The sequence below is a fragment of the Rhinopithecus roxellana genome, chromosome 9 (genome assembly GCF_007565055.1).
Source record: "Rhinopithecus roxellana isolate Shanxi Qingling chromosome 9, ASM756505v1, whole genome shotgun sequence".
Classification (NCBI taxonomy): domain Eukaryota; kingdom Metazoa; phylum Chordata; class Mammalia; order Primates; family Cercopithecidae; genus Rhinopithecus; species Rhinopithecus roxellana.
In genome coordinates, this window is record NC_044557.1 from 7397460 (window position 1) to 7421243 (window position 23784).

The 23784-nt window shown below is 44.2% G+C and overlaps 1 long non-coding RNA gene and 1 pseudogene across 2 annotated transcripts; one reads left to right on the top strand and one right to left on the bottom strand.

Annotated features, from left to right (window-relative positions):
* The first annotated feature begins 24 nt into the window (after positions 1–24).
* On the top strand, positions 25–23581 carry LOC115899592. 2 transcript variants are annotated; one of them, XR_004059242.1, is made up of 4 exons: positions 27–68; positions 219–548; positions 15278–15421; positions 23409–23581. It is a non-coding gene; the product is annotated as an uncharacterized LOC115899592 (long non-coding RNA). The 2 variants fall into 2 exon arrangements; XR_004059241.1 differs by having other exon boundaries at positions 25–548.
* On the bottom strand, positions 12580–12732 carry LOC115899847 (annotated as a pseudogene).
* Positions 23582–23784: the final 203 nt, after the last annotated feature.

Below are 23784 nucleotides of genomic sequence, written 5' to 3' on the forward strand. Positions count from 1 at the left end.
CGCTCTTAAAGTGGCCGCGAGGGGCGCGAGGCTGACCAGGTCCGGATGCTGCGAGCGCCGCGGGCCAGGTGGGCCTGTCCCGGGACCCGCAACCGGGCAACTTCCCGGGGGCGGGGGTGGCGTGTGGCCTCTAGAATAAACTGAGGGAAAGTAGACCGTGCTCACCGATTTAAAAGAACAGCCCTGAAATGACCCCTGTTACGCCCTGTTCTCTTTAGACAAGTGACTTCCACCTGGAGCGGTTTCTGGGGCCGGGCATGGGGATTTCCTCACCCGGCCGCCTAGGCTTTCACCTCGGTGGAATTTCCCGCGCCCCTGCTGGGATGATTTAGGGACTGTTGGCTAGAACTGCCCTTGCCGCCCGCCCTACTGCGGGCGCTCCCCTGTGGGGGGTGCTTGGCTGGGTGTGGAGAAGGATCAATCACAGCTGACTCCGCAGAGGTGACAGCCCCCGCCCCCTTAAAAACAAGAAAAGACCTGGAAGTGTGAAGCCAGACTGCAGCCCCACCCCCGGTGACAGGAGGAAACCGCGAGGCGCACAGCCTAAGGTTCATCGTTCATCTCCTTCCTGCTTGGAGTCAGAATGTCCTCACTGCTGAGTTCCTCCGTTTTGTGGGATTATATTAGTGGACAAAGGAGGTGTGTGTGTGTTGCTATATTTTATTCAAGCAGGAAAAAACTACCAAAGGAACCTGAAGATGATAATAATAGCTCACATCTATAGAGTGCTTACACAGTGCAGGGCTCTGTTCTAAATCTCTGAACTTAGATTTCCTTACTCAATCCTCAGGGCAACCCTGTAAATTGGACAATACTGCATCATCATCATCATCATCATCATTATTATTATTATTTCGCTCTGTCACCCAGGCTGGAGTGCAGTGGTGTGATCACAGCTCACTGCAGCCTCCAACTCTTGGGCTCAAATGATTCTCCTGACTACAGGTGCGCGGCCGCCATACCTGGTGGTGGAGGTCTCACTCACTGAGTTGCCCAGGCTAGTCTCGAACTCCTGGGCTCAAGGGATCCAGCCGCCTGGACCTCCCAAAGTGTTGGAATTACAGGTGTGAGCCACCGCACCTGGTCTGCATTATTATTATTTCCGAGGCACAGGGCTGCCATGTAGATGAACTGATACTCAAACCCTAGCAACTGGTTCCCGGGTTCTTAATGGGTGGTTAAAAGTAGCATGTTAAGAAGTTCAGAGGGAGGCAAACTGGATTTTGAATTCAGATACTGCTGTTGACTACCTCTGAGGCACTGGGGCTGGTTTGTTAAACACTCTGAGCATCTATTTCCTCTTTTAAAATTTAGGCAGTGTTAGGTTGAATTGCATTTAATTGTCATTTTTGGAAATTGAAAACAGCCAAAACATCAGTGACAAAGATCAGCAGTTTCATCTGCTTCACTGTAATAGCAGAGGGACAGGCGGGCTCATAGAAAGTCATAGAAAGGAGGCCACCCCAGAGTTGTTGTGAGGGACAAATGAGGTATTGATAGCAGCAGTGCCTGACAGCCCTGGAGTTGAAGTTAACTCAGGGACAGATCTCAACCCAAACATAGGGGTCAGTGGTGTCCAGGGCTGTGCTAGGCAGGCTGGCTGCTCTGTTTCTTTTCCCTCCCCCTCCCCTCCCCTCCCCTCCCCTCCCCTCTCCTCCCCTCCCCTCCCCTCTCCTCCCCTCCCCTCTCCTCCCCTCCCCTCTCCTCTTCTTCTTTTTCTTTCTCTCTCTCCTTTCCTTTTCCTTCCTTCCTTCCTTCCTTCCTTCCTTCCTTCCTTCCTTCCTTCCTTCCTTCCTTCCTTCCTTTCCCCTCCCCTCCCTCCCATCCCCTCCCCTCCCTTCCAGGCTACTTAGTTTCTTTCTCCCTTCCCCTTCCCCTTCCCCTTCCCTTCCCTTCCCTTCCCTTCCCTTCTTTCTCCCCCCTCCCTCTCTTTCTCCTTTCTTCCTTTCTTCCTTTCCTTTCCCTTTCCTCCCCTCCCCTCTTCTCTCCTCTCCTTTCTCTTTTTCTTTCTTTCTTGTTCTCTTTTTTCCTTCTTTCCTGCATGCATGCCTGCCTGCCTTCCTCCTCCCCCCTCCCCTCCCCTCCCCTTCCCTTCTCTTCCCTTCCTGGCTACTTAGTTTCTTTCTTTTCTTTCCTTCCCTTACCTTTCCTTCCTTCCTTTCTCTCTTTCTTTCTCTTTCTCTTTCTTTCTCCTTCCTTCCTTCCTTTCTCCTTTTCTTTCTTTTCTCTTTCTCTTTCTTTCTCCTTCCTTTCTTCTTTCCTTTCCTTTCCTCCCTTCCCCTCCCCTCCCCTCTCTTCCCTTCCCCTCCCCTCCCCTTCCCTTCCCGGCTGCTCGATTTCTTTCTTTTCTTTCCTTTCTTTCTTCCTTTCCTTTCCTTTTCTTTGTTTTTTCTTTCTTGACAGGGCCTCTCTCTATCGCCCACTTTGGAGTGTAGTGGCAGGATGCTCACTGCAGCCTTGACGTCCTGGGTTCAAGGGGTCCTCCCACCTCAGCCTCCCCACTATCTGGGATTACAGGCACACGCCACCATGACCAGCTAATTTTTAAATTTTATTTTGTTGAGACGAGGTCTCACTATGTTGCTCAGAGTTGGCTCAAACTCCTGGCCTCAAAGCAATCATCCCACCTTGGCCTCCCAAAGTGCAGGGATTACAGGTGTGAGCCACTGCTCCTGACCTGGCATTTCTTGATTACTCCCAGCTAAATGGCAAGCTCAGCCTCAAGGCTGGAAGCAACAGGAACATGAGTAAATAGTTGTAACACAAGTAGAATAGTGCCTGCATTGTCTAAATGCAATATAAGCGTTTGCTTAATAAGTAAATTTTTTAAATAAAATATTTATTGGCCAGGTGAGGTGGCTCATGCCTGTAATCCCAGCACTTTGGGAGGCTGAGCTAGGCAGATCACTTGAAGTCAGGAATTTGAGATCAGCCTGGCCAACATGGTGAAACCCCATCTCTATGAAAAATACAAAAATTAGCTGGGCGTGGTGGCAAGTGCCCGTAATCCCAGCTACTTGGGAGACTGAGGCAGAAGAATTGCTTGAACCCAGGAGTTGGACGTTGCTGTAAGTGGAGATCGCACCAGTGCGCTATAGCATGGGCAACAGAGCGAGACTCCATCTCGGGGAAAAAAAAAAAAAAAAAAATTAGGCCGGGTGCGGTGACTTACCCCTGTAATCCCAGCATTTTGGGAGGCCGAGGCAGGCAGATCACCTGAGGTCATGAGTTCAAGACTAGCCTGGCCAACATAGTGAAACCCTGTCTCTACTAAAAATACAAAAATTAGGCCGGGCACAGTGGCTTACGCCTGCAATGCCAGCACTTTGGGAGGCCGAGGTGGGTGGATCATGAGGTCAAGAGATCAAGACCTTCCTGGCTGACATGGTGAAACCCCATCTCTACTAAAAATACAAAAAAAAAAAATTAGCTGGGCGTGCTGGTGCGTGCCTATAATCCAAGCTACTTGGGAGGCTGAGGTAGGAGAATCGCTTGAACCCAGAAAGCAGAGGTTACTGTGAGCTGAGATCGTGCCATTGCACTCTAGCCTGGGCGATGAGGGAAACTCTGTCTCAAAAAAAAAAAAAAGAAAAAAATATTATTCAGCATCTGTATGTGCTGGGCAATGTGGAGAGTCTATTTCCAGTACAATGTCATAAAAAGGTTCTCTCCTTAATCCTGTCATCTCTGAAAAACACTGTCCCTGAGAAACTTACCGAGACATCCGCTAATATGCCAAAAGTTTACTCTGCACTCCTGTAATTTGAATCCTCATTTTGCTCAGCTCAAAATAACTTGGCTTTCAACTGAACATAAATCTCTCTGATAAGGTCACGTATTACTAGACTTTTTTTTTCTTCAGTTAATCATGGCCCAGGAAGGGGCCTCTGGGTTTTATCATATTCCAAGATATTTATTATCTTAAGCTCAATTTTCTATCCAGATAAGACATGTTTAGATATCTCTGCCTGCATCTGGTTTCTGTCCTGCTCTGGAGACATGAGCAGACTGTTTACAAAAGATATTTTCAGATTCAGCAGAAAAAGATCCCTTTTTCTTCCTGCTTTGAGGCTGACTGTACTATTTAGCTGTGCTATAGGGAAATCAAGAAATACTGACCAGCCAGAGTGCCTAGCTTAGCCCAGGGCATTACTGACCCAGGGGATCCAAGCAATGGAATGAGATCTCGTCAGAAGCACTTAGAATCTTATTGGGTTTTTAAGACCCACAGAGAGCCATCAAGTAAGGACAGACAAAGGCCAGGCAATATAAAATCACACACGAATTTGTTCTGCAGTAATTAGTACCACAGTACAGTACCGTTATAGGAAAGGGGTCCTGATCCAGACCCCAAGAGAGGGTTCTTGGATCTCGTGCAAGAAAGAATTCAGAGTGAGTCAGTAAAGTGAAAGCAAGTTTATTAAGAAAGTAAAGGAATAACAGAACGACTACTCCGCAGACAGAGCAGCCCCGGAGGGCTGCTGGTTGCCCATTTTTATGTTTATTTCTTGATGATATGCTAAACAGGGGGTGAATTATTCATGCCTCCCTTTTTTAGACCATATAGGGTAACTTCCTAACGTTACCATGGCATTTGTAAACTGTCATGGCGCTGGTGGGAGTATAACAGTGAGGACAACCAGAGGTCACTCTCGTGGCCATCTTGGTTTTGGTGGGTTAGAGCCGGCTTCTTTACTGAAACCTGTTTTATCTGCAGGGTCTTTATGACCTATATCTTGTGCTGACCTCCTATCTCATTCTGTGACTTAGAATGCCTTAACCATCTGGGAATGCAGCCCAGTGGGTCTCAGCCTCATTTTACCCAGCTCCTATTCAAGATGGAGTTGCTCTGGTTCAAATGCTTCTGACAGTGCTAGTGATAAGGATAAGGTTTCTGAGCACTGTTAAATTTAAAATGAAATCTTGTTCCCAGAGTAAGTCAAAGATAACTGTCTTCTTACTCAGTCTTTTATGTCATCCACTGATCAAACTCTGCTCTCTCACCTGATGGCAATGAAGCGCAGCAACACTGAGCTCCTCCGAGTGAAGAAATAATTGTTTTCTGCACAACCTGGAGCTGAATCATAGAAGGAGAAGACAGCTTGAAAGATAAGAGGCCGTAAGGCAGACCACAGAGGATGGGGAGGATTTCCCCAGCACCCCAACCCCCACAGTCAGCTCTGGTTCAACGATTTCAGCAACTCTTTCTTGACCCATCTGATTTTGTTTTATCCCAGCCCTGCAGAGAAAGGACTCTGCAGGTCAGGACTTGCTTCTTCAACAAACAAAAACTCCTCTGCCAGAAAAGTTGGAGAAACTAGTTTAGTCAGAGGATGTGAAGAAGTCTGCCTTTGTTCTGGGGACCTTGGTGGGAGATGAGGGTGGGCTGGTGGAGACGAGGGTGAGAATGAACCTTGCTGCAGACCCTTTGGGCTCCATGAAGAGCTGGCTGCAGAAGAGGAAGGGAAGGAAATTGGCCAGCTGCTGTCTCTGTGACTGGACTTGGGCCAATCAAGAAACTGAGAGGAGCAGGGCCAGCCAGGCTGTTGTGCCTCAAACTTAGGTAGAAACAAGAAAAGGCAAGGATTTGGGGCTCTGAGTCACCCTCTCTGGAGAAAAGAGAGCTTGGAGGAGGAAATCACTTTTTGAGCTCCATTTGCTTTTATACACACATGTGTTTATTCCAGTAAATTCAAACTAAAGAGGAAAAAGTCATGAAAGGGCAGCTGCCACCTCAGGCCGTGGTAGCCGAGACAAAGGATATGGGCTGGATGTAGATGTCTAAGAAACCAACAGGTATGCTTTTCGGCTTACCTTGGTTCTGAGTGCCTACTTTTGACCCATGGGATCAAAGACATTGTTCACTGCTCCATTCCCAGCACCTGGTACATCATAGGTACTCAATAAAAATTTTACAAAATGAATGAGAGAAATGGCCAATACAAAGACTGGCCAATACTAAGAGTGAAACAGCACTCTTTAGCCTTGGGCTATGCATTGTCTTTGGAGCTTGAGAGATGTGAGTTCCAATCCTGGCTCTGTCTTTTCTTGGCTTTGTGAACTCAGGTGGTTTATTGACCCTCACGGAGCCTCAGTTTTCTCTTCCATGAAGTAGGGGTGAATAAAACCTACTCCTCATGGAGATAATATACATAAAAGTGCAGAGCCTGATGCTTGTGAAGCCCCCTTTGAATATTAGTTATTAATGTGTTACTTTTTTAATGTGGTAACCGAAAAGTTGGCTGATAGTCTTGTTCTGTGATTCAAGTGAAATGGGCTCTGGCTGGGCGCGGTGGCTCATGCCTATAATCCCAGTACTTTGGGAGGCCGAGACTGGCAGATCACCTGAGGTCAGGAGTTTGAGACCAGCCTAGGCAACATGGTGAAACCCCGTCTCTACATTAAAAAATACAAAAAAATTAGCCAGGCGTGGTGGTGGGTGCCTGTAATCCCAGCTACTTGGGAGGCTGAGGCAGGAGAATTACTTGAACCCGGGAGGCAGAGGTTGCAGTGTACTGATTGTGCCACTGCATTCCAGCCTGGGTGACAGAGCAAAAGTCCATCTCAAACAAGAAAAAAAAGGGCCAGGCATGGTATAGCTCATGCCTGTAATCCCAGCACTTTGGGAGGCCAAGGCAGGCAGATCACATGAGGTCAGGAGTTTGAGACCAGCCTGACCAACATGAAGAAAGCCCGGCTCTACTAAAAATAGAAAATTTGCCGGGCATAGTGGCACATGCCTGTAATCCCAGCTACTCAGGAGGCTGAGGAAGGAGACTCACTTGAACTCAGGAGGCAGAGGTTGTGGTGAGCCAAGATCAGGCCATTGCACTCCAGGCTAGGCAACAAGAGTGAAACTCTGTCTCAAAAAATAATTTTTAAAAAATGAAATGGGCTCCAAGCTCCACATCTTCCCCACTCCCCTTGCAGTGCAAGGCCCCTATCCTTTCACCTCTCCCCTCTGCCCGGGACCTTGGTGTCAGAGGTGGCAGTGTGCACTGGTGGTTGAGGCAGTTGGATGTTTTTTAGTCATCTCTGCCTCTGACCTTCTACTTTTGCCAAACTCTTAACTGCCTTTGCCTATTTTTTTGGAGTCTAGGTCCTACTCTGTCATCCATCTTGGAGTGCAGTGGCATGATCATAGCTCATGCAGCCTTGAAGTCCTGGGTTCAAGTGATGCTCCCACCTCAGCCTCCCCAGCAGCGGGGACCACAGGTGTGCACCACCACTCCCAGCTAATTTGCTCTACTTTTTAAAAGACAGGGTCTCTCTGTGGGGTCGGTGGTGATATCCCCTTTATCATTTTTTATTGCATCTATTTGATTCCTCTCTCTTTTCTTCTTTATTAGTCTTGCTAGCGGTCTGTCAATTTTGTTGATCTTTTCAAAAAACCAACTCCTGGATTCATTGATTTTTTGGAGGGTTTTTTGTGTCTCTATCTCCTTCAGTTCTGCTCTGATCTTAGTTATTTCTTGCCTTCTGCTAGCTTTTGAATGTGTTTGCTCTTGCCTCTCTAGTTCTTTTAATTGTGATGTTAGAGTGTCAATTTTAGATCTTTCCTGCTTTCTCTTGTGGGCATTTAGTGCTATAAATTTCCCTCTACACACTGCTTTAAATGTGTCCCAGAGATTCTGGTATGTTGTATCTTTGTTCTCATTGGTTTCAAAGAACATCTTTATTTCTGCCTTCATTTCATTATGTACCCAGTAGTCATTCAGGAGCAGGTTATTCAGTTTCCATGTAGTTGAGCGGTTTTGATTGAGTTTCTTAGTCCTGAGTTCTAGTTTGATTGCACTGTGGTCTGAGAGACAGTTTGTTATAATTTCTGTTCTTTTACATTTGCTGAGGAGTGCTTTACTTCCAATTATGTGGTCAATTTTGGAATAAGTGCGATGTGGTGCTGAGAAGAATGTATATTCTGTTGATTTGGGGTGGAGAGTTCTATAGATGTCTATTAGGTCCGCTTGGTGCAGAGATGAGTTCAATTCCTGGATATCCTTGTTAACTTTCTGACTCGTTGATCTGTCTAATGTTGACAGTGGAGTGTTGAAGTCTCCCATTATTATTGGATGGGAGTCTAAGTCTCTTTGTAAGTCTCTAAGGACTTGCTTTATGAATCTGGGTGCTCCTGTATTGGGTGCATATATATTTAGGATAGTTAGCTCTTCCTGTTGAATTGATCCCTTTACCATTATGTAATGGCCTTCTTTGTCTCTTTTGATCTTTGATGGTTTAAAGTCTGTTTTATCAGAGACTAGGATTGCAACCCCTGCCTTTTTTTGTTTCCATTTGCTTGGTAGATCTTCCTCCATCCCTTTATTTTGAGCCTATGTATGTCTCTGCATGTGAGATGGGTCTCCTGAATACAGCGGACTGATGGGTCTTGACTCTTTATCCAGTTTGCCAGTCTGTGTCTTTTAATTGGAGCATTTAGTCCATTTACATTTAAGGTTAATATTGTTATGTGTGAGCTTGATCCTACCATTATGATATTAACTGGTTATTTTGCTCATTAGTTGATGCAGTTTCTTCCTAGCCTCGATGGTCTTTACATTTTGGCATGTTTTTGCGATGGCTGGTACCGGTTGTTCCTTTCCATGTTTAGGGCTTCCTTCAGGGTCTCTTGTAAGGCAGGCCTGGTGGTGACAAAATCTCTAAGCATTTGCTTATCTGTAAAGGATTTTATTTCTCCTTCACTTATGAAACTTAGTTTGGCTGGATATGAAATTCTGGGTTTAAAATTCTTTTCTTTAAGAACGTTGAATATTGGCCCCCACTCTCTTCTGGCTTGTAGAGTTTCTGCCGAGAGATCTGCTGTTAGTCTGATGGGCTTCCCTTTGTGGGTAACCCGACCTTTCTCTCTGGCTGTCCTTAAGATTTTTTCCTTCATTTCAACTTTGGTGAATCTGGCAATTATGTGTCTTGGAGTTGCTCTTCTCGAGGAGTATCTTTGTGGCATTCTCTGTATTTCCTGAATTTGAATGTTGGCCTGCCCTACTAGGTTGGGGAAGTTCTCCTGGATGATATCCTGAAGAGTGTTTTCCAACTTGGTTCCATTTTCCCCCTCACTTTCAGGCACCCCAAGCAGACGTAGATTTGGTCTTTTTACATAATCCCATACTTCTTGCAGGCTTTGTTCATTTCTTTTTCTTCTTTTTTCTTTTGGTTTCTCTTCTCGCTTCATTTCATTCATTTGATCCTCAATCGCTGATACTCTTTCTTCCAGTTGATCGAGTCGGTTACTGAAGCTTGTGCATTTGTCACGTATTTCTCGTACAAACTACCATCAGAGAATACTATAAACACCTCTACGCAAATCAACTAGAAAATCTAGAAGAAATGGATAATTTCCTGGACACTTACACTCTCCCAAGACTAAACCAGGAAGAAGTTGAATCCCTGAATAGACCAATAGCAGGCTCTGAAATTGAGGCAACAATTAATAGCCTACCCACCAAAAAAAGTCCAGGACCAGATGGATTCACAGCTGAATTCTACCAGAGGTACAAGGAGGAGCTGGTACCATTCCTTCTGAAACTATTCCAATCAATTGAAAAAGAGGGAATCCTCCCTAACTCATTTTATGAGGCCAACATCATCCTGATACCAAAGCCTGGCAGAGACACAACAAAAAAAGAGAATTTTAGACCAATATCCCTGATGAACATCGATGCAAAAATCCTCAATAAAATACTGGCAAACCGGATTCAGCAGCACATCAAAAAGCTTATCCACCATGATCAAGTGGGCTTCATCCCTGGGATGCAAGGCTGATTCAACATTCGCAAATCAATAAACATAATCCAGCATATAAACAGAACCAAAGTCAAGAACCACATGATTATCTCAATAGATGCAGAAAAGGCTTTTGACAAAATTCAACAGCCCTTCATGCTAAAAACGCTCAATAAATTCGGTATTGATGGAATGTACCTCAAAATAATAAGAGCTATTTATGACAAGCCCACAGCTAATATCATACTGAATGGGCAAAAACTGGAAAAATTCCCTTTGAAAACTGGTACAAGACAGGGATGCCCTCTCTCACCACTCCTATTCAACATAGTGTTGGAAGTTCTGGCTAGGGCAATCAGGCAAGAGAAAGAAATCAAGGGTATTCAGTTAGGAAAAGAAGAAGTCAAATTGTCCCTGTTTGCAGATGACATGATTGTATATTTAGAAAACCCCATCGTCTCAGCCCAAAATCTCCTTAAGCTGATAAGCAACTTCAGCAAAGTCTCAGGATACAAAATTAATGTGCAAAAATCACAAGCATTCTTATACACCAGTAACAGACAAGCAGAGAGCCAAATCAGGAATGAACTTCCATTCACAATTGCTTCAAAGAGAATAAAATACCTAGGAATCCAACTTACAAGGGATGTAAAGGACCTCTTCAAGGAGAACTACAAACCACTGCTCAGTGAAATCAAAGAGGACACAAACAAATGGAAGAACATATCATGCTCATGGATAGGAAGAATCAATATCATGAAAATGGCCATACTGCCCAAGGTTATTTATAGATTCAATGCCATCCCCATCAAGCTACCAATGAGTTTCTTCACAGAATTGGAAAAAACTGCTTTAAAGTTCATATGGAACCAAAAAAGAGCCCGCATTGCCAAGACAATCCTAAGTCAAAAGGACAAAGCTGGAGGCGTCACGCTACCTGACTTCAAACTATACTACAAGGCTACAGTAACCAAAACAGCATGGTACTGGTACCAAAACAGAGCATAGACCAATGGAACAGAACAGAGTCCTCAGAAATAATACCACACATCTACAGCCATCTGATCTTTGACAAACCTGAGAGAAACAAGAAATGGGGAAAGGATTCCCTATTTAATAAATGGTGCTGGGAAAATTGGCTAGCCATAAGTAGAAAGCTGAAACTGGATCCTTTCCTTACTCCGTATACGAAGATTAATTCAAGATGGATTAGAGACTTAAATGTTAGACCTAATACCATAAAAACCCTAGAAGAAAATCTAGGTAGTACCATTCAGGACATAGTCATGGGCAAGGACTTCATGTCTAAAACACCAAAAGCAACGGCAGCAAAAGCCAAAATTGACAAATGGGATCTCATTAAACTAAAGAGCTTCTGCACAGCAAAAGAAACTACCATCAGAGTGAACAGGCAACCTACAGAATGGGAGAAAATTTTTGCAATCTACTCATCTGACAAAGGGCTAATATCCAGAATCTACAAAGAACTCAAACAAATATACAAGAAAAAAACAAACAACCCCATCAAAAAGTGGGCAAAGGATATGAACAGACATTTCTCAAAAGAAGACATTCATACAGCCAACAGACACATGAAAAAATGCTCATCATCACTCGCCATCAGAGAAATGCAAATCAAAACCACAATGAGATACCATCTCACACCAGTTAGAATGGCAATCATTAAAAAATCAGGAAACAACAGGTGCTGGAGAGGATGTGGAGAAACAGAAACACTTTTACACTGTTGGTGGGATTGTAAACTAGTTCAACCATTATGGAAAACAGTATGGCAATTCCTCAAGGATCTAGAACTAGATGTACCATATGACCCAGCCATCCCACTACTGGGTATATACCCAAAGGATTATAAATTATTCTACTACAAAGACACATACACACGTATGTTTATTGCGGCACTATTCACAATAGCAAAGACTTGGAATCAACCCAAATGTCCATCTGTGACAGACTGGATTAAGAAAATATGGCACATATACACCATGGAATACTATGCAGCCATAAAAAAGGATGAGTTTGCGTCCTTTGTAGGGACATGGATGCAGCTGGAAACCATCATTCTTAGCAAACTATCACAAGAAGAGAAAACCAAACACCACATGTTCTCACTCATAGGTGGGAACTGAACAATGAGATCACTTGGACTCGGGAAGGGGAACATCACACACTGGGGCCTATCTTGGGGAGGGGGAGGGGGTAGGGATTGCATTGGGGAGTTATACATGATATAAATGATGAATTGATGGGTGCTGACGAGTTGATGGGTGCAGCACACCAACAGGGCACAAGTATACATATGTAACAAACCTGCACGTTATGCACATGTACCCTAGAACTTAAAGTAAAAAAAAAAAAAAAAAAAAAAAAAAAGACAGGGTCTCACTATGTTGCCCAGGCTGATCTGGAACTCCTGGGCTCAAGCAGTCCTCCTGCCTTGGCCTCCCAACGTGCTGGAATTTCAGGTGGGAGCCACCCTGCTTGGTTCAATTCCATTTGTTTACTTTTTAGCGTGAAGGTCGTTCTCCACTACCACCAAATATAGGGCCAAGACTCCACATTTGGCCTGGGTACTGTGGCTCACACCTGTAATCCCAGCACTTTGGGAGGCCAAGGCAAGTGGATCAATTGAGCCCAGGAGTTTGAGACCAGCCTGGGTAACATGGCAAAACCTTGTCTCTACTAAAAATACAAAAATTAGCCAGGCATGGTGGCGGGTGCCTGTAATCACAACTACTCAAGAGGCTGAGGCAGCAGAATCACTTGAACTTGGGAGACAGAGGCTATAGTGAGCCAAGATCGTGCCACTGCACTTGAGCCTGGGTGACAGAGCAAGACTCTGTCTCAAAAAAATAAATAAATAAAAAGATCTACATTTGGGGAAGTGGCAGGGGTCAGCACATCTGGAGTGCAATGGATAAGCCTCACTCTGGGAGAACCACCTTCGTGAGCATGGCATCTCCCCTGCCAGGTCAGGATAAAGGCCAATTTTGATTTATTAGGTTGGTACAAGAGTTATTGAGCTTTTTGATGTAAGAATTTCTTAATATCCTTTCTAGAGAATTTCTAAGGTGTGGGCAGACTGCTGGGTTGGGCTGGATTTCTCCTGTCTGAGGAATCAGAGGCCAGAGGTGACCAAATGACTGACCCAACTGGGTTAATCCAGGCTTAGTGACCCCAGAACAACACGAGGCTGGCTGGGCTATGGTGCGAAAGGACCGCTCATCACTGAGACTGCAGAGCCTGTGCCAAGAAAGAGGAAGAGAGGCTAGGCGCAGTGGCTCACGCCTGTAATCCCAACACTTTGGGAGGCCAAGGCAGGCAGATCGCAAGGTCAGGAGATCGAGACCATCCTGGCTAACAAGGTGAAACCACGTCTCTACTAAAAATACAAAAAATTAGCTGGTCGTGGTGGCAGGTGCCTGTAGTCCCAGCTGCTTGGGAGGCTGAGGCAGAAGAATGGCATGAGTCTGGGAAGTGGAGCTTGCAGTGAGCCAGGATCACACCACTGCACTTCAGCCTGGGGGACAGAGCAAGACTCTGTCTCAAAAAAAAAAAAAAAAAAAAAAAAAAGAGAGAATGAGGAAGAGAGAACAGAAGAAAAAAAAGAAGCTGGTTTGGAGGGAGCATGGTGGAAAGGGTCACTAGGCAGTGGAGATGGGAACTTTAACCAAACCCTGGGCTGTGTTGCAACTCAGCTACAGACCCCAGTCCCTCCTGGGCTCACTGCCTCTCTCTGCACTTCCCCTTGTCATTAGTGCCTGGCCCTCCTACCTGCTTGTCCCAACTTTTCCTTTCTGCAGGAGTCTGCTGGTGACTATCTGGGAGGCCAGATCACTGTAGGAGACTGGAATATGCCATCCAAGATAGGCCTTTTGTGCATATGGATTATTCTGAGAAACAGCAACTGAAGAAGCAGCTCTGAAAGCAGAGTAAAAATGACCCTTTTGCCTGGGCATTGTGGCGGGTGCCTATAATCCCAGCTATTCGGGAGGCTGAGGCAGGAGAATCACTTGAACCCGGGAGGCAGAGGTTGCAGTAAACAGAGATGGCGCCATTGCACTCCAGCTTGGGTGACAAGAGTAAAACTCCATCTCAAAAAAAAAAAAAAAAAAAAAAAAAAATTTAAGGCCAGGCATGGTGGCTCACACCTGTAGTCCCAGCACTTTGGGAGGCTGAGACAGGTGGATCACCTGATGTCAGGAGTTCAAGACCAGCCTGACCAACATGGTGAAACCCTGTCTCTACTAAAAATACAAAAATTAGCCAGGCATGGTGGTGGGTGCCTGTAATCCCAGCTACTTGGGAGGCTGAGGCAGGAGAGTCACTTGAACTAGGGAGGCGGAGGCTGCAGTGAGCTGAGATCATGCTACTGCACTCCAGCCTGGGTGACAGAGTGAGACTCATCTCAAAAAATTAAATTAAATTAAATATTGTAAAAGCTACCCTTTTGTAAGGGAAATTTACATCTATAGAAACCATCTCTCTGATGTTTTCTGATAGTCTCAGAAACAACAAAAAACGTCTCTTGCCAGGCATAGCGGCCCATGCCTATAATCCCAGCACATTGGGAAGCCCAGGCAGGAGGATCACTTGAGCCCAGGAGTTTGAGACCAGCCTGGGCAATATAGGGAGACCCCATCTCTACAAAAAAATCAAAATATTAGCTGGGTGTGGTGTCGTGCCTGTAGTCCCAGCTACTGGGGAGGCTGAGGTAGGAGGGTCACTTGAAATCAGGAGTTTGAGACCAGCAAGACCTTATCTCTAATTAATTTAAAAATGTATAATTAAAAATAAAATTTTATAATTAATTATAAAAGATAAAATAAAATTAATTTAAAAATAAAATATAATTCTCTATATATACTTAAATACCAAAAAAACCCAGCTGGCCATGGTGGTTCACACTTGTAATCCCAGGACTTTGGGAGGCCAAGGCAGGTGGATCACCTTAGGTCAGGAGTTCGAAACCAGCCTGGCCAACATGGTGAAATCCCATCTCTACTAAAAATAAAAAAAATTAGCCAGATTACAGGCAGGCGCCTGTAATCCCAGCTCCTTGGGAGACTGAGGCAGGAGAATCGCTTGAACTCAGGGAGGCAGAGTTTGCAGTGAGCCAAAATCATGCCATTGCATTCTAGCCTGGGCAACAGAATTGAAACTCCATCTCAAAAAACAAACAGAAAAATGCATCTCCATTTGTAAGGGTTTCTCTATCCCTATACCAGGAAGAGAAGTGTGCTCTAATTCACCAGAAACTCTAATCATTAGAGAAGACATCAACATAAATCTGCACTACAAACCTTAGCTTTGCTTACCAAGCTTTTCAGGACACCACCCCATAACTGTCCACCCCAAAACCGTTCTTGCTTTGTTTCATCTGGAGATGGTATTTAAGTCCGAATTCTAAGTCACCCTTCTAGATTTTACTCATTTCTCTGGGAATCTCCTATGAATACTTGAAATATACATGTTGTTAAACTTCCGTTTGTTTTTCTCTTGTTAATCTGCCATTTTGTTACAGGAGGTCTCAGCCAGGAACACAGAAAGGATATAGAGAAAATTATTGTTCTGCCCCTACAGTTTTGGTGACCCAGATGGGATCTCTGGGACACCCTGCCTGCTCTACAATTGGGATCCCTGGAAAAGTGACAGAATCTGGCAATGGGTAAGAATGTGGTGTTGGCCGGTTGTGGTGGCTCACACCTGTAATCCCAGTATTTTGGGAGGCCAAGGCAGGTGGACCACTTTAGCCCAGGAGTTTGGGACCAGCCTGGGCAAGATGGCAAGACCCCATCTCTACTAAAAATACAAAAAATTAGCCAGGCATAGTGACTCACACCTGTAATCCCAGCACTTTGGGAGGACAAGGTAGGTGCATCACTTGAGCCCAGGAGTTTGAGACCACCCTGGGCAAGATGGCAAGACCCTGTCTCTACTAAAAATACAAAAAATTAGCCAGGCGTAGTGGCTCCTGCCTGTAATCTCAGCACTTCGGGAGGCCGAGGCTGGTGGATCACTTGAGTCCAGGAGTTTGCGATCAGCCTGGTCAACATGGCAAGTCCCCGTCTCTACTAAAAATACAAAAAATTAACCGGGCATGGTGGTGTGCACCTGTAGTCCCAGCTACTCGTGAGGCAGGAGGATCACTTGAGCCCAGGAAATTGAGGCTGCAGTGAGCCGTGATTACACCACTGCACTCCAGCCTGGGCGATGAGCATGAGACCCTGTCTCAAAAAAATAAAAAGTAGGCCGGGCGCAGTGGCTCACGCCTGTAATCCCAGCACTTTGGGAGGCCAAGGTAGGCGGATCACGAGGTCAGGAGATCGAGACCATCCTGGCTAACAAGGTGAAACCCCATCTCTACTAAAAATTCAAAAAAATTAGCCATGTGTGGTGGTGGGCACCTGTAGTCTCAGTTACTCAGGAGGCTGAGGCAGGAGAATGGCGTGAAGCCGGGAGGCGGAGCTTGCAGTGAGCCAAGATTGCGCCACTGTACTCCAGCCTGGGCAACAGAGCAAGACTCTGTCTCAAAAAAAAAAAATTTTTTTTTAATTAAAAATAAAATAAATAAATACATAAATAGATAAGCAAAATAACATGGTAGTTAGCACTTCTGGATCTGTGTGGTACCAGTCAAGGGAGGAAGGTACAAGTTTCTCTTTTGTGCCTTCTATCTCAAATTCACATTAGCAGAAGAAATCATTTGTAAGAATTAATTTTTTTGGACAGTGACTCTGGTGAAATGTGGTTTGGGGTAACCATTGTTTATTGATCCTTTCACTCCCAGGGACAGTTATTGCTTTCCTGTTTGTGTCCTAAAAACGTAGCGTGGCTATCCAACTGCTGGGGCACCCAGATTATCCAGGCTACCTGTCCTAGCTACCAACTGCCAGGCTAGGGACACCCCAGAATATAGCCAGCCAACCACCAGGTCAGGGACACCCAGGAATATAACCAGACAGAAAGAGAAGCATGGGCTGCATCCCATCTGTGACCAGTGTCTGTCAACCTAAAATCATCAAATGGTCAGAATCTAGTTCAAAGAGAGGTCATCGGCACAAAGTTGAGGACTGCAGCCCGGGACACACTTCCAAGTTGCCTTGGGGACTGCTCCAGACAACAAAAGAGAGGCTCAAGTTTTTAAAGGAAAAAAATAACAAATCAGGAGAGGGAGATTTACAAAAGTTGTTTGTCAGGAATTCTCATTGGTTTACAGAAATAACTTTGGTTATTTTTATAAATAACATTGGTGATTGGCTGTACATTGTTGAACTACAGGGTGTATGGCATTTTATGGCTACTTGGTGACAGTTAGTCTAGAGCCCCCATAGCAAGTGGCTGCTAGAGGTAATTATTTCACTCAAGGGGGAGAGGGACGTGACTGGTATTACATTTTAAATGCCTTTCTGGGTCTCATAATTTAAAGGGGCTCGCATTCCTCAAATGAAATAAATTTCTTGGAAGGGGAGGTGAATAGGGTCTCACCGTCACCCAGGCTGGAGTGCTGTGGCGTGATCATGGCTCACTGCAGCCTCGACCTCCCCAGGTTTAAGCAATCCTCCCATCTCAGCCTCCTGAGTAACTGGGACTACAGGTGTATACCAGCACATCGAGCTAATATTTGTTTTTTTTTTTTTTTTTTTTTTTTTGCAGAGGTGGGGTCTCACCATGTTGCCCAGGCTGGTCTCAAACCCTTGAGCTCAAGTGATCCACCTGCCCCGGCCTCCCAAAGTGCTGGGATTACAGGTGTAGGCCATAACATCTAGCCAGATGAAATGATTTTTCTTTTTCTCATATCCTACCAACCATTGCCAGCTCTAAGGGTGTTATCTAAGACTTTCTTCCCTTGACTGTCTATGGGAATGGCTCCCATAGTCTATGGAAAGGGCTGTATCTTTGCATCCTGTTTGGAGAGGCCTCTCATTTCTGTGGTTAAGCCATAAAAGGCTCATTGGTTTTAAGTCCTAAGAGGCTTATGACTTTGGTCTTCAGTCATTTGCTAAGTGCACATTATCTGTAAAAGAAAAAGAAGAAAAACTATTCAAATAGGGGTTCAATATTGCCAGGAATACTTAGTGTTAGTCCCAGGAGAATTTGATAATAAGATTTTTTTTTTTTTTTTTTTTGAGACGGAGTCTCGCTCTGTCACCCAGGCTGGAGTGCAGTGGTGCATCTTGGCTCACTGCAACCTCCGCCTCCCAGGTTCAAGCGATTCCCCTGCCTCAGCCTCCCGAGTAGCTGGGATTACAGACATGTGCTACCACGCCCAGCTAATTTTTGTATTTTAAGTAGGATTTAAAATGGGGTTTCACCATATTGGTCAGGCCAGTCTCAAACTCCTGACCTCCTGATCCATCCAACTCGGCCTCCCAAAGTGCTGGGATTATAGGCATGAGCCACCACGCCCAGCCTTAAAAGCCTTTTTTTTTTAAAGGAGCTCTATGGTCAGAAGTTGGCCTGACTAGAAGCCAATATTCAGACCCTAGTAGGAGTTACCGTTTTAAGTCCTCTCTGTTCTGTCGAGCTAATCCTGCAGCTCCCATGGGAATGTCTCCATCGCCTGAAACTCCCTTCCTGAAGCCCCGCTGTCTATGTGTTCAACCAACTCTGTCGCCTACCTTTGGCTGGCGCAGTTTTGCTGAGCCAATAAATACGGGACTTTATTGGCTTCTTTGGAGAACTTGAGATCTCCCGACCCTGGCTCCCCGACAACCTCTTCCTTCCTATTGCTCCTGTTTCTCCTCCCTTCTCTCATCTTCTCTCCAGTTCTCTCTCTCTCTTTTTTTTTTTTTTTTTTTGAGACGGAGTCTTACTCTGTTGCCCAGGCTGGAGTGCAGTGGCACAATCTCAGCTCACTGCAACCTCCGCCTCTGGGGTTCAAGCAATTCTCCTGCCTCGGCCTCCCGAGTAGCTGGGATTACAGACTCCTGCCACCATGCCTGGCTAATTTTTTGTATTTTCAAAGAGACAGGGTTTCGCCGTGTTGTTCAGGTGGTCTCGAGCTCCTGAGCTCAGGCAATCCACCCACCTTGGCCTCCCAAAGCACTAGGATTACAGGCGTGAGCCACTGAGACCGGCCAATTAAACTCTTACTTTACTGCAATGCCGTGCTCTTCGTTTGTGCAGCAGGCGGGAAGAACCTGTCAAGCAGTTATAAAAATAGGATAAAAGTATATAAATGAGCTTTTAACAATGATTTTGGTTTATAACGTGTCTACTAAAAATAGTTTCCCAAATCTCTTTGGTAACTTATATTCAGGGTTTTGCTAAGTTAAATTAAATGATAAATATTCACTGCATACCTGGATATTTTCCAAATATAATAAAACATTGAAGCATTAATTGCTGAATATATGTCTGTCTACTCTTGGCTTCTTAGTACGAGAGACTCCAGATGTTTGAGTGTGTTAGTAAACATGTCCCATGCCACACTGAAAAACTGTGGACACAGGCTGGGCACTACAGACTGGGCACAGTAGCTCATGCCTGTAATCCCAGCACTTTGGGAGGCCAAGGGGAGCAGATCACCTGAGGTCGGGAGTTTGAGACCAGGCTGACCAACCTGGAGAAACTCTGTCTCTACTAAAACTACAAAATTAGCCAGACATGGTGCATGCCTGTAATCCCAGCTGCTCAGGAGGCTGAGGTAGGAGAATCACTTGAACCTGAGAGGCAGAGGTTGCGGTGAACCGAAATCGCGCCATTGCACTCCAGCCTGGGCAACGAAAGTGAAACTCCATCTCGAAAAAAAAAAGAAAAAAAGAAAAACTGCTATGAAAAAATATATGTTTCTAAAAATTATAAAACGGTATATTCATAAATTTGCTTGTCTACAGAATGCTACTGTGACAGTTCATAATTGCTTAATTTCTAGTGAAAACTAGAAACTTCTTAATGATTGCTTAATTTCTTAATGATTGCTTAGTTTCAAGTGAAAACCGGAAAGTGTAAAGAACAAAAGTCGTATGCAAGGAAAATAGGATATGGGATTTCTGTAAGATAAAGTATGAAGCAGTTGGGCGCGGTGGCTCAAGCCTGTTATCCCAGCACTTTGGGAGGCCGAGGCAGGCAGATCACCTGAGGTCAGGAGTTCAAGACAAACCTGGCCAATATGGTAAAACCCCATCTCTACTAAAAATAAAAAATTAGCTGGGTGTGGTGGCACGCGCTTGTAGTCCCAGCTACTCAGGAGGCTGAGGAAGGAGACTCACTTGAACCTGGGAGGTAGAGGCTTGCAGTGAGCCGAGATGGTGCCACTACACTCTAGCCTGGGTAACAGAGCGAGATTCCATCTCAGGAAAAAAAAGAAAAAAAGCATTAAGCATTAATATGTGTTTCTGTTGAGAAAAAAGGAGAGTAATTTGGTTCATGTTTAGAGTTTATATAAAGGCAGTTTCAGAATGAAAAAGGAGAATGAATGAAAGACAAAAATTAAGGCCCGGCGCGGTGGCTCACACCTGTAATCCCAGCACTTTGGGAGGCCAAGGTGGGCAGATCGCGAGGTCAGGAGATTGACACCATCCTGGCTAAAATGGTGAAACCCCGTCTCTACTAAAAATACAAAATATTAGCTGGGAGTGGTGGCGGGTGCCTGTAGTCCCAGCTACTCGGGAAGCTGAAGCAGGAGAATGGCGTGAACCCAGGAGGTGGAACTTGCAGTGAGCGGAGATCACGCCACTGCACTCCATCCAGGCTGGGCGACAGAGTGAGACTCCATCTCAAAAAAAAAAAAAAAAAAAAGAAAGACAAAAACTGAATGGAGCCAGGCATGGTGGCACATGCCTGTAGTTGTAGCTACTCAAGAGGCCAAGGCAAGAGTATTGCTTGAGCCCAGGAGTTTAAGACCAGTTGAGGCAACATAGCAAGACTGTCTCAAAACAAAAAACAAACAAACAAACAAAAACCCTGAATAGATTTAGAAAGTTAGAGAGAGAGATTCTTGTGTGATTAAGTTGGCTGAAATTGAATCAATTTATTATAAGGATCTCAAAGATGAGCTTTAATATCAAAAGTACAATCCAAAACTAGAGTTTCATCTTCTCTCTTGAAATTACAAAGTTTTATTGGAGTATTGGACTTCTCTTGATAAAATACTATGGAAGAGTTTTCTTTACGGTCTATGTAATCTGTGTAGGAAATCTAGAATTTGCTTAGGTGGAAAAAAATATGTGTCTTATCAGAATAATTTCCTGTGTTTCATATCGTCTTTATCAGATCTTTGATTACTTAAGAAGACTCAGTCTTCTCTATTAAAAGAGCTAAGTTAAAAAAAAAACAAAATCTATATACCTTTCTGTGATTACCTCTGAAATTTTCCAGTGCTTTGGTTAAATGGATAACTGAGTAATGTTTTACAGTGACCTGTGATCCTATTTAGTCAAAAAATTTAGTCTTTTAACTTTTTTTTTTTAATTGTCCTTTAAAAACTTAGTTTAGAGATGAGGTCTCCTCCTATGTTGCCCAGGCTGATCTCGAACTCCTGGGCTCAGGTGATCCTCCTGCCTTGGCTTCCCAAAGTGCTGGGATTATAGGCATGAGCCACTGAACCCAGCCATCTTTTGGCATTTTTGACAACTTTGCAAAATCAAACTCTACGTGAAGTCTTTGACCTTGAACTAACTTTGGAATTTTCCTGAAGACCCCTAAAAAGTCACAAAGGACTTGTCTTCCTTCTTTTTTATTTTTTTTGAGATGGAGTCTCACTCTGTTGCCAGGCTGGAGTGCAGTGGCATAATCTTGGCTCACTGTAACCTCCGCCCCCGGGGTCAAGAGATTCTCCTGCCTCAGCCTCCCGAGTAGCTGGGACTACAGGCCTGCACCACCACACCCAGCTAATCTTTGTATTTTTAGTAGAGCTGGGGTTTCACCATGTTGGCCAAGATGGTCTCAATTGGTTGACCTCGTAATCCGCCTGCCTCTGCCTCCCAAAGTGCTGAGATTATAGGCGTGAGCCACTGCACCTTGTCTTCCTTCTTATAAAAACAAACTTGTTAAATTAATTTGGTATGTTAAATTACATGGGAAGCATTGTTAAAAAAGAAGTGATGCTAAACCTTCTTTATGTTATATTTGTATGTATTTATATTATAATGTATTCCAGAAATTGCGTGAAGTTCCTAGAGATCTGATGGGTCCTGATATAAGGTTGTCAGTTATAATTCTAGTTATTATCTTAAAATGTATGTGACAGAAGTAACTGAATTTTTTTCTCAATTGTATTACAATGAATTCTCATCCTTTAACCATGGCCATTTAAAGTATTTTGTCATCCATAGACAGTTAATTGTTTTATTTTGATGCATTCCTAAAAGCTTTTGCAAACAACTATAATATGAACCACCATGCTTATGTGGTTTCTTTGCATGGCGACTGTGCTAATGAGTAAGAAAAGTGACTTCCTGGTAGGCCCAGAAATCTCAAGAAAGTGCATTTGTATTTAAGGAGATTCATGGAGAAAACAGAAGTACACATTCCTGATGACTTTAAGATCATACCGCTGAACTTCCTGAACACTAATGGAAAAACTGACTCATTCATGAAATTGCTAACCAAAGATCAAGCAGAACAAGAATTAATTACATTGGACTAGATGACCTGATGATGATTAAAATTCTTTTAAATTATTATTTTTCTTTTTTTGGAGATGGAGTTTTGCTCTTGTTGCCCAGACTGGGGTGCAATGGCACAATCTTGGCTCACTGCCACCTCCACCTCTTGGGTTCAAGTGATTCTCCTGCCTCAGCCTCCCGAGTAGCTGGGATTATAGGCGCTTGCCACCACCCACAACTAATTTTTTGTATTTTTGGTAGAGACGGGGTTTCACTATGTTGGCCAGGCTGGTCTCAAACTCCTCACCTCAGGTGATCCACCTGCCTCAGCCTGCCAAAGTGCTGGGATTACAGGCACGAGCCACCGTGCTCGACTGATGGTTATAATTCTTAGGACTTCTTGTTTTAGGACATTTCTGGGTCTTTAATGGTTTTTCTCTTTTTTCTTAAGCAAACTAAAATTTACCGCAATTGGGTAAATTATACCTTCGTAAACAGAATTGAAACATTTATCCTTTTTTCTCTACCTGATCCCTGTAGAATTCAGAAACTCTTACTAGCTATTCTTATTTTCATGACTATATAGTTACTTTCTTTTTCTTTTTCTTTTCTTTCTTTTTTTTTTTTTTTTTTGAGATGGAGTTTCACACTTGTCGCCCAGGCTGGAGTGCGATGGTGCAATCTCAGCTCGCTGCAACTTCCGCCTCTGGGGTTCAAGCGATTCTCCTGCCTCAGCCTCCCGAGTACCTGGGAGGTGCCTGCCACCATGCCCGGCTAATTTTTTTGTATTTTTAGTAGAGATGGGGTTTCACTATGTTGGCCAGGCTGGCCTCCCAAAGTGCTGGGATTACAGGTGTGAGCCACCGTGCTTGGCACTATATAGTTATTTTCATAAATTCAGTAAGAATCTAGCCTCCTTATAACAGGGACACAATTGAAAACCTTGATTATATTGCTAAGACGTTGACTGGAATATCAAATATGAAAATGAACATATAATCAGATATGATCAGACAGTTTTAAGGAACTAAGGTTGGCTTTATGGAGCCAAAAAGCCAACCTCGTGCTTTGCTTATGTGGTTTCTTTATGTGGTTACCTTACAGATGAATAAGAAAGGTCACTTCCTGGCAGACCTCAGGTATATTGGGGACATCAAGAAAAGAACAATTCATCAAAGTCTATGGATATTGCAGGCAAAGTTGAAACAAGCCAGACAAGTTCTCTTTGTATTCTTGAGAGACTAGGAAAGTCTAACCTGAGATTCCTTATTAAAAGTTCCAGCAAAGCAGACTTAAAAAGAGCCTATATGTTTTTTTTTTTTAATTAAAAAGTAAACTTTAATGTCAAAAATGCAAACTTGGGGAAGACAGAAAAGATCACACACAAGACTGTCACTTCACACTTGGAAGGTTGCACAGCAGCCAGACAGAGGCACTCCTCACTTCCCAGACATGGTGGCGGCAGGTCAGTGGTGCTCTT